The sequence below is a fragment of the Mustela nivalis genome (assembly GCF_964662115.1).
Source record: "Mustela nivalis genome assembly, chromosome: 1".
NCBI lineage: Eukaryota > Metazoa > Chordata > Mammalia > Carnivora > Mustelidae > Mustela > Mustela nivalis.
Window position 1 is genome coordinate 92689706 of NC_139020.1, and position 10788 is coordinate 92700493.

The window sequence follows — 10788 nt, forward strand, 5'->3', positions numbered from 1 at the left end:
TTAAATTGCGGACATCTGTATCTTAACCAAACAGGATAAAATGCTAAGTCATTAATTATTGGATGTAGGTTTGTGCTTTTGACTTCTTACTGCAAAGAAACTAAGAGTATTTAAGTCTGCTGGTAAACTTGTTTGCCACTTGACTGATTCATAAATTTGCCACCTGAAGAATTCTGTTGTAACAGTTCACAATTGGTTAATAACTAAAGGTGTTTCTAAGAATACAAAGTTCTGCTTAGTGTAACTAAGACTGATGGAAATAAAGGAAAACTCTGTATGTAGGAAAGTAGGAGATATGTAAGAAAGATTTAAGGAATGGGAATACATTTTGTTGAAGGTAAAGGAAGGTAATTTTGTCCTAAATGAGATTGTTGTTTGGAAGGAAATGGCTTGGGACAAAACCTGAATGCAAAGGAAAGTTGTAGAAGGTTTGTGAAGGGAAATCTTCAGAAAAGGAATTTTAGCTATGGTCAAGAATGGATTAAGATTGAAATGAATGGGTTTTAAGGATACATTGGTACAAGACTGAAATTCTCTGTTCAAAAGGACAATGTTTTCTTAGATCAATTGATCTGCTGTTAAGAAAATGTAAATGGTTTTCTCTTTGCCTGCCCAGAAAAACGAGTTTCTATGTTCAGTTTTATCAGGTGTTTAACATCCCTAATTATATTTAGGCATGTGCTTTAAAACTTTCTAAGATTTTAGCAAATGTTGACAGGATTTAAATTGTAAATCTCTTTAACTCAGGCTTTTCCTTGGTATGTGAAGTTGCTCATGAAGTACCACTGAACCAGTGATAAACATTGGATTACATTTGGGAAAATGCTATAACTATTCTAGAGATTCTACGCACTTCCTAAAGTTTTAACGTTTTGAGAGATCATCGCTTGATACTGTAATTATGGAAATGTTATGTATCACAGAAATAACCTGATTTCCTTGCAGCTAATTGTAAACTCCCGTGTCTCTTTAGCTCTAACCATATCCATTCTGAGTTTTTGTCATTTATAATTGTTTTAATTCTCTTGTAAAATGAGTTTTATCTTCAAGGAGATTCCTATAAAGGACTTTCAGGACAAATACAGATATTTGATATGCTTGAAAATCCTAAAACTGAAATGGGTAAGAATTTCCAGAACTGACTAAAGCTGCATTCACCAGAATTAGTAACATGGGACTAAATGAACTAAAAGATTATAGTGTTGTGTCTCTTAATGTTTTGTCTTACTTTAAACATTGCTGGTTCTCTCTAATGTTTGCTCTTCCAGACTAGGGATACTCCCTCCTAGTTATCTGTAACTTATAGAGATGTAAAAGTGCTCATTTGTAAAAGTGCTCAAAGCATTCACCTTTTCTCTCTATCTGAACCCTCTGAAACCAAAAGGTCTCAGTAAGTATTCATTCTTCTATGGCAATCAGTAATTTGCATAAGTTCAATAAGAATCTGTTCTCCTTGTAACAGGACACCATTGGAAACTGGTTATTTTACCAAGGCTTTGACTGGGATGTCATATTTGAAAAGACTCAGATATGACCAGACAGCTTTAAGGAACTAAGGTTGACTTTATGAAACCTGGAGCCATAAAGCCCCTTGGGACTGTTGGCCTGATACCTTGCTTACAGAGTTCCCAGCAGCCCCACCAGGTGAGTAAAGAATGTCACTCCTTGGTAGGTGCAGACTCAGAAGAGGAACTCGCCCAAATCAACAGGTATTGCAGGCATGCCTGATGGCAAGTACAGGGCTTGGCTTCTGGCCCGGAAAGGCTACTAAAAGTTCAACCTAGAGATTCCTTATACAAAGTTCCAGCAAAGCAGATTCTAAAAGATCTATTGATCATACTCACTGTTCTTGCTGAGCTTATGTAAATAATAGGCCAAGTTTGTTAAAACTGGACTTGTTTCTCAAGTGAATTAGTCCTGATTTGGCTATCTCTGTAAATGAGGGTTATTTTAGAGAGAAAAATTATGTTTTAGTAACACACCATTATGGATGTTAAATTCTAGATTTGATTGTCTTTAAATGTTTGTTTACCTATGCTAAACAATTTGAGGTAAACTTCAGAGAAGTTGCACAATAGCTTCTTTAGTCGATCTTATTATTTTGTGGGGATATTAGCAGACCCCGCTGCACATGATTAAACAACTGGAAAATGGGATTGATTCCCTGCAATTGTATAACTTAACTAACACCTTATGTGTGGCTGGGATAATGAAATAGCCTAAAAGCCAACCTATCACACTCCATAGGATTAACTATGGACTTGTGGAGATAATGGATGACCCCACTTTCTTTATGAGTGGATTGGATGATTCATGGGGGGCTCCCCTTATCTCTTGATAAGTTCTCTCACTTGACAATGATCCTCTGTAATCAGGATATTGTTAAGGCTGGACCACTCAAAGGTCTTCTTATTGGTTTCACCCCTTTGTCATATTTATCCTAGAGGCCACCTCTGTTGAGGTGCAATTGCAAATAGATGCTTTAGCTAAGCATGGAACAGCCCTCCTATAAAAGAGCCTCAAAGCTCACTATGGGACAGTTGTTGACTATAATGATGTCACATCAGGTCCAGATTTGTCTTAGAAGCCAAGGGCCACCAATGGATGATGGAGGCCAACTTATTAAATACTGGGCTACATTAACAGATATGCCAGAAATAAAACTTGTCAAACTTTAAACCTAGTTACCTGTATGCCTGAACCTGACCACTGTACTTCTTTCTCTATAGAGCAAAAAAGGTTATTGATCTTGCTTACTCTATCTGGCCAGATTTAAGATGCCCCTGTTAAAAATATGAATGACAGTTGGTTTTCTGATGACAGTAGTTTTCATAAATAAATAAAGAAAAGCTAGGTGTGCCATAGTGCTCACTAGCACTTTGCAATTGCCAAAGCCTAAGAATAAACATTAACACTGACTCCAAATATGCTTTCCTGGTACTACATGCCCATGGAGCTATTTGGAAGGAAAGGGGATTGCTGTCAAGCCATAACTCCCCAATCAAATATGGGCCTAAGTTCCAAAACCCTCCTTATCGCTATACTGAAGATGGCATATATCAGATCCGGGATACATATCTGTGGCTAACACCCACGATTGGACGGCTCAGTCAAAAGGCAGTTTTATGCTGGGAACAAAGAATCATACGTAGGATACTTGGACAAATAACACACAGTATCGAGGATGGCTATCATTAGAAATGTGTTCCCAAATAATAGTACTCCAGGCTACTGAATGTTTTGCTACTGATTGGGTAAGGTGACCTGGAATTAGATGGCCAGCTCCAAATGGAACCCACTGGATATGTGGAACTAACCTGTGGGCCTGGCTTCCTCCAGGGTGGATAGGTCACTGTACTTTAGGATTTGCCTGGATTCATGGGTGCATTACTAAAACCATTACAACTCCAGCTAATCTCCCCAACTTGAAACAAAGATGGACACAATCTGTTTTTAAATGGTATGATCACTTAGCATCCATTTTTGTTCCATCTGCGGGACTAGAGGATGTCATGTGGCATGTAGAAGCCCTTAATAAATATACTACAAAGGCACTCAATGATTCACTAAATAGCATCTCCCAGCTTAATACCGAAGTGTCACAGATATGCAAGGCAGTCCTACAAAATAGGATGGCCTTGGTTGTCCTGACAGCAGCCCAGGGTGGCACATGTGCAATTATCAAGACAGAATGTTGCGTATACATCCCAGACTATCACAAAAATGTCACAGGAATAATAAAGGATATTAATACACAGATTAAGGCCCTACAAGATCCCTCTCTCTCTCTCAGTAAATGGTTAAGTTCCTAATTTGAAGGAGGACTATGGCCAAATCTCCTTTTTGGGCTTCTTATTCTTATCGCCTTATTAATCTTAATATGTTGCTTTGTTCCATGTTTCTCTACTTGGTGCCGAGACTCCATTGCTACAATGACTACACCACAGCAGACGATCCTTGTCGCGCGCGAGGACGCCTCTTCACTATCAGCGCTGGATTCAGCTGCCTCCACCTTTCGTAACTCCCTTATACGTTCCTACCCTGACCAATATTGACCCGAGCAGGTAGGGACAGCTCTACGCCCCTATTCAGCACGAAGAAGTTACAGAAGATGAGACCTTCCACCTTCAACCACCTTAAAGATTTAAGGGTCAAAATTGTTCAGGGGGGAATGATGAGGGAGCAGGAGGCTGGCTGAGGACAAAGCAAAAGCTGGCGCCTTGCAACCCCCCCCCTTTTTCTTCATCCGCTCCCCTCCATAGGTGTAGCATTCCTCAGGCACCCCTGACTGCCATAAAGTGATAAATAGTTAACTTGCTGAGATCACAATCCTGCAAGACAGGAGTCTCCCTTGGTTTGCAAATTTCTTTGAGATTACAACAAAGAAGTTACCTTATCAATAGCCCAATCTCCAAGGACACAGAACTCAGTTTTTCAAGTCAAATGTCACCCTCCCCTCCATAAAACCTAAGGAGGCGGAGGTAGAAGGAAAAGTAAATAAAGTTAAATTTCTTCTAAACCTAAATCTCATTAACAAGGATGTTTGATAGCAGGGATGTAACATTCCACCAGACTCCTAATTGTCTTTACTTGATAGCAACTAAGCCTTCAATATCCTGATAGTATTATTTGCCCCAAAGGCCCTTCTAAACACCCCTTTGTCCTCACCTACCCAACTCCTGCGTATATAACCAACCACCCCTCACAACCCGGGCGGCAGCCTCATCTCTGCCTGCCCACGGGCCCTGTCCCCGTGCTTTAATAAACCACCATTTTGCACCAATGACGTCTTAAGAATTCTTTCTTTAGTCGTCGGCTCCGAACCTCCTCACCCCATCGAACCTGACTTAGGTTCTGCGACTTCATCAATTCTGCCTCAAAGCCTACCAGGGACAGAATTTCAGGTGCCACAGTAGTGAATAAACATTGGGATTTGGCCCACTCTTCGCTGTTTGGATTTCAGAGCCAGGGGTAGGAGATATCAAAGACATGAAAAGAAACAGCTGAATTCCAAGGCACTCCTTCAGATAAAGTTTCCTTTAAAACATTTGTACCATTCTTCATCAATATTTATAAAGTGATGATTCGATACAGCTACATTCCTCTTAGGCTATGTCCAGAACACACCCAGAGTACCTGATCAAGATACAGTAGTTGTTTGTCAGGGGAGAGGGGCACTTTCATTGACAAGCTTCTTTGGAAATGAGGAACCAAGTTGGCCCCACACAGCAAAAAATTAAAATCAGAATTGGTTACACAAGAGATGGCACCAAGAGATGAGTACAATTTTTCTTTAAGGGTAGAAAAATCAGGGGGTTCGGGGTCCTGGGTTTGATTCTCGATAGGCCTCTTAATAACAGAGATTAACAAGCAAGTTAATTAACCACTCTGAGCTTCTTCCTCATGAGGTACTATGGAATTTACTATGAATGCAGAGAAAAATATAACTTTTCTAGAAGGGGTTAGTTGATTAGTAAATATTTACTAACATGTTGAAGATTGAGGCCTCTTAGGATTTTATCCCATCTTCTTGGTCTGACCTTTGAAAGGCAGCTGGCTTCCAAAGAAGTCTGTCCATAGATGCCATGTCCAAACGGCTCATCTTTGGGGTTACAATTCTCACCCCTTGCTTCTATTAGAATTGTCTGAGAAGGATTTTTAAAATCAGGCCCCACCCTAAACCAACAAAGGCCATGCTCTGGTATTGCTTACAGAGTTCCCACATGACTCTGTTGTACAGCCTGAGCTCAGAACCACTGAGTTACAATTTTAAGACACCTATTGGCAATCCAGGGCAGGTAAAACTGTAAATCATTTTCTTTCCAACAACCCCAGTTTCAAGAAATTTATCACCTAAGCTTGTCGGTCCCTCGCAGTGCACTGCAGGAAGGGACTTAAACAGATGATTCTGGGTATGCTGATAAGGCACAACAGAGAAAAGCCAAGAGCACCATAGGAGCTCTGGACCTCCATGAAGAGTCAGAGACAGAAGGGGAGAAACAATCATGATATTAAGCTTGTACATCCTCAACATCATCACCAGTGACCATTGACTGAGTCATTACCTGCTGCCAAATACTATGGACTAAGCATTTCACATTTTGTTCTTCCACTACTCGTGAAGAGGCTGGAGACAGAGACAGAGGTAATGGATATGGAGTAAAGTAGTGCAGATTTCCTGGAAAACAATTTGACAATATGCATCAAGAGCCCTCAAAATGTTCATATTCTTTGGCCAAAAAATTTCACTTCAAGATGACAATCTCATGAAAAGGGTCTCAAATGCAGATGGTGGTTTTGTTCACCAAGATGTTCATTGCAGCATGGTTTATTTTAGTAAGAAACTGAGAATTACCTAACTATCTAACAAAATAGATGGCGATTACATAAATATTGCTACATTGTACACTGGAGTAAAATGCAGCCATTTAGGGTATTTTCCTCTACAAACAGATTTTATGACAAGATAATATTATATTATAAAATATTGAGAAAAACAAAGTAAGACATAAAATGGTACCTACCATAGGATTCAAAATTCCAAACATGGAATTCAAATTCCAAATGACTGTAAAACATGTTACATTACAAAATTGGTTGCCATTGGCAGAACTCCATTTGCACCCATATCTCCTTCAGAGAGCAAGCTTCAAATGGTTGCAAATAGAGGCACCTGGGTAGCTCAGTCGGTTAAGCATCTCCCTTCGGCTCAGGTCATGATCCCAGGGTATTGGGATTCAGCCCCGGCATTGTCCCCGTCCCTGCTCAACGGGGAGCCTGCTTCTTCCCCTGCCCCCCACCCCAACACCGACCCCCCATTTGTGCTCTCTCAACTCTGCTCTCTCCCACTCTCTCTCAAATAAATAAACAAAATCATTTTTAAGAAAAGAAAAGGTTTCAAATATATTGCCAAAATGGAAATCTTCTACTAGCAAACACTTGGATTAAGTACATGGTAGTGCTGGTACATTTGCTTGGTACATTGAGGCTTGAGGGTGCACTCCCCTCTTGTGACAGACCCAGGCAGGGAGGCAGATGTAAATAGTCAGAGGAAATGGAAAACAAATGACAACTGATTTGTAATACAACCCAAATATTTGTTTCACAAGTTTTCTCACTCCTGGAATCGGGTTCTCTGTGGGTGTGAAAAGAAGAGCTGAGAAGGAAGGGCAGATGTGCAGAGGAGAAGACCAAAGGAAGTGAAGAATGGGGGGGAGTGGAGCTAACAGACTCACGCTTTGGCTTGCATAGGCATCCTGAACTGTGGACTCAGGCCATTTTTATGAGCTATAATTGGTATATAATAATGATAGATGTGACAATAATACAATAAAGAATATAATTACAACATATCATAAAACAGGATACTTCTTTCAGTTTTTCAGTCTGGAAAGTAGGTTTTCAAAGAAGGCAGCAAAACCGAAATTATGGGAAGCTGAGGCCTCGAAAAATACAAGAAGCTGATATCATGTCAGTGTGCTTGAAAGTAAAATTGGTCTCCAAGTATTGCAGAGCAAGGCAGATGACTTTTGGTCTAAAGACTAACTGGTTACATTAAATTGGGCCCTGGGTTCCTTTGAGAATACCAGTGTTCTTTAAAGATTTCTTATAATCCAGATGTCCAAATCTCTTTAATCAGGGCGAATCCACCTGGGAACATATCAAAATGCAGCTTTCCTGTGAGGTTTTCCTCTTTCTTCATCACATCCGGGCTCCTATGAACTCAGAGCCCTGCCAGTGATTTGTCTCTTAGTATAATGGCCCCTTGTTTCAAGGCGAATCAGATGTACATTTAAATTAGTTGTAAGAGTTGACAAAAATTGCATAAAGGATCCAACTGTCTTTCATCTTTGCATTTAATAGCCAAACAAAATAACTCTAAGAAACCCAGTGCTTTCTACAAATTTTCTAGGAGCACTCACATTACTCTGTCATAGGAGGTGACATTACTCCTGTCACCTCTCACTCCAAACCTCCTCTTCTGGTCTCATTCCCATCCCCTCTGTTTTTTCATGACTATTCTCATCCATTGTGTTCTTTCCATGATCTCCTTTTGCCCAACATGGACATTCTACCCTTTTCCTCATTCTCCAAGGCAACGCTGCTTTGCGTAGTAGACTTGTACTAAATATTTGGAAGTAATAGAGAAGAATCCTAGCATAGATTAAGGAGTAACTCAAACAGATATGCAACATCAGCATTCTTGAATTTCCATGGGCATCCTTTCCCAGATTGTAGCAATAAGAACTAGAGGTTGCAGTGTGGATGAGTCAGAAGAGAACCATCATTACTACTGCAAGACCAAGTCTGTGTCCCAGATCAATCCTCGGACCCCCAGGGCCCAGACTCATGTGGTATGCATTCAAAGAAACAGTTAAGGAGCAAAAACAAGCTTCAAGGGGCGCCTGGGTGGCTCAGTGGGTTAAGCCACTGCCTTTGGCTCAGGTCATGACCTCAGGGTCCTGGGATCGAATCCCACATGGGACTCCTTCCTCAGCAGGGAACTTGCTTCCCTCTCTCTCTGCCTGTCTCTCTGTCTACTTGTGATCTCTCTCTGTCAAAAACAAGCTTCAATCTGTAACTGTATCAGCTTCAGGACATGAAAGTCATCTGGCCCATGGCCCACGAGCCCTTCTCCCCTCCTCCACTCCTGTTTTCAGCTCCTATGGTGATTCTGGAGACCCTCATTCTCTAAAGCCCCTTGCTCTCTGTTCTCTTCCATGACTCTTCCCAGTGCCCAGCCAAAGTGGATTCTTAATCCATCTCCCTCTCTTTAGCACTTTATTGTGTACATGAGTTCAGCCTCTCAGGCTTCCTTTAGCCTCAGTTTTGTCTAGTTCCAGGATTCAGCACAATAGAAAGGAAGATAGCAGTTGACCATCAAGCAAGAATCTTCACCCACTGAGAAGCTGGAAGGGGGAAGAGGTGCAGGGACATTGAAAAGGGAGGAGAAATCTGAAAGTTAGACACTGATCATTCCTGTCCCCACTGTGCATTAATATTTTTTAGCAGACAAACCCACCTTAGGTTAGGAAGGTAATAAGGGCCTGTTAGGAAGGCAACGTCAGGACCATCCTTCTGGTAGAGGGAGGCAGTAGAGCAGTGGTTGTCCGAGTCTAGTCCCTGGACCAGTGGCATCAGCACTGCCTGGGAATCTGTTAGAAATTCAGCCCTTCAGATCCCATTGTAAACCCACTGAGCCAGACACACTGGCGTGGAGTCCAGCACCTTCAACAAGCCCTCCACATGATTCTGAGTCAGCTGACATTTAAGAAGTAAACATTTTTTCTCTAGCCTGGACTTCTCCAAGCCAAGGAACCCATTGGACTTGATTCCAGTCCCAGCTCTGCCTCTTTATAGCTCCATGACCTCAACCAAACCATGTAAGTGCCCCAAGCCTGACAGTCCACACTGGACTTTCTATTGCAGAAATTCCTGTCAAAGCCTGGCCCCAAAAGAATTGTCCTTCTTGACTCTCACCCACAAACTCGACATCTGCTTTCTCTCTTTCTCCCTCTTTCGGGAGCTGCTATCATCTACTCTGTCCCTTGGGGTACCTCGTCCCCAAGGTTGGGGACAATTTTAATAATAGTAACAATAAAATATAATAATAATAATAATAATTCATAACACCTTTGTGATACTGTCATCGGAACGACAGCTCTAGAATCTGCTTGGTCAGCTTATTCTTGGCCAAGAGCAGGATCAGATTTGCTTCCCTGATGCAAACATACTCCCTGAAAATCGGAACCCTTGGAAATGGGGGAAAGCGCTTTGACCAAACACAGAAGTTCTATTAGGTAAATGGCTCACCCACAGCTAGAACAGGACCCCAGCAAGGGCTTAAAACCAAAAATTGAAACAATGTTTCAATTTTAAATCTCTCTTCCTCCACTCCTCACTTCCTAACCTCTCCTTCTCTTCAGCAAGCTCCTAGTTATCATGGGCTAGAATTCTCAATAGCAATTTCTCTTATTTTAAGTCATTTAAAACTTGCTGTAGAAGCTCTGTCACTGGAAGCACAGCCTGAACTCTGTGCCCTTTAGTGCCTGACCGGAGCGGTTTTGGTCAGCTGGAGGATGGCTTCTGCCTAGTTTCTGATTCTCTGGGTTTCTGGGCTTTTCGGAAGAAGGTGGCAAGTAAGATTGGTTGAAGAGGGCTACATCTTCATATGTAACATAAGCTGGAAACCAAGGGAGAACAAGAAAGCATTTCCAGAGACCCAAGGTACCAGCTTGCACACATGCTGGAAAGACAAGAGGCAGGAAATAGAAATCATCTCCACACCATAGAAATGGGCTCACACTTTCCAGAAGAAACTTTCTGGCTACCTAAACAAATGCTTCTCAAGTATTCAGGTGCATATGAATCACCTGAGGATCTTATTAAGATGTACATTTGATTAGGCAGGTCTGGGTGGGGCTGAGATTCTGACATTTTTGACCGGCTCCATGGGGACGCTGATCCTATGGGTGCATAGACCACATTTTGAATAGCAAGAACCTAATGTCTCCATTTGTGAGGTCCTTTACTAAAAGCAGGAACTGTAAAAACATAAGAGATTCATTAGCTGGGAGTAATGGCAAGCGTTTCTGCTGAGTATTATCATCAGCAGAGTGTAAATTAGCTGAAAATATTATCTTTCTGGAGTGCCTGGGTGGCTCAGTCAGTCAAGTGTCAGACTCTTGGTTGGCTCAGATCATGATCTCGGGTCCTGGGATCAGGCCCCACTTTGGGCTCCGTGCTCAGTGCTCAACTTGGGATTCTCTCCCTCCCTTTCCTTCTGTC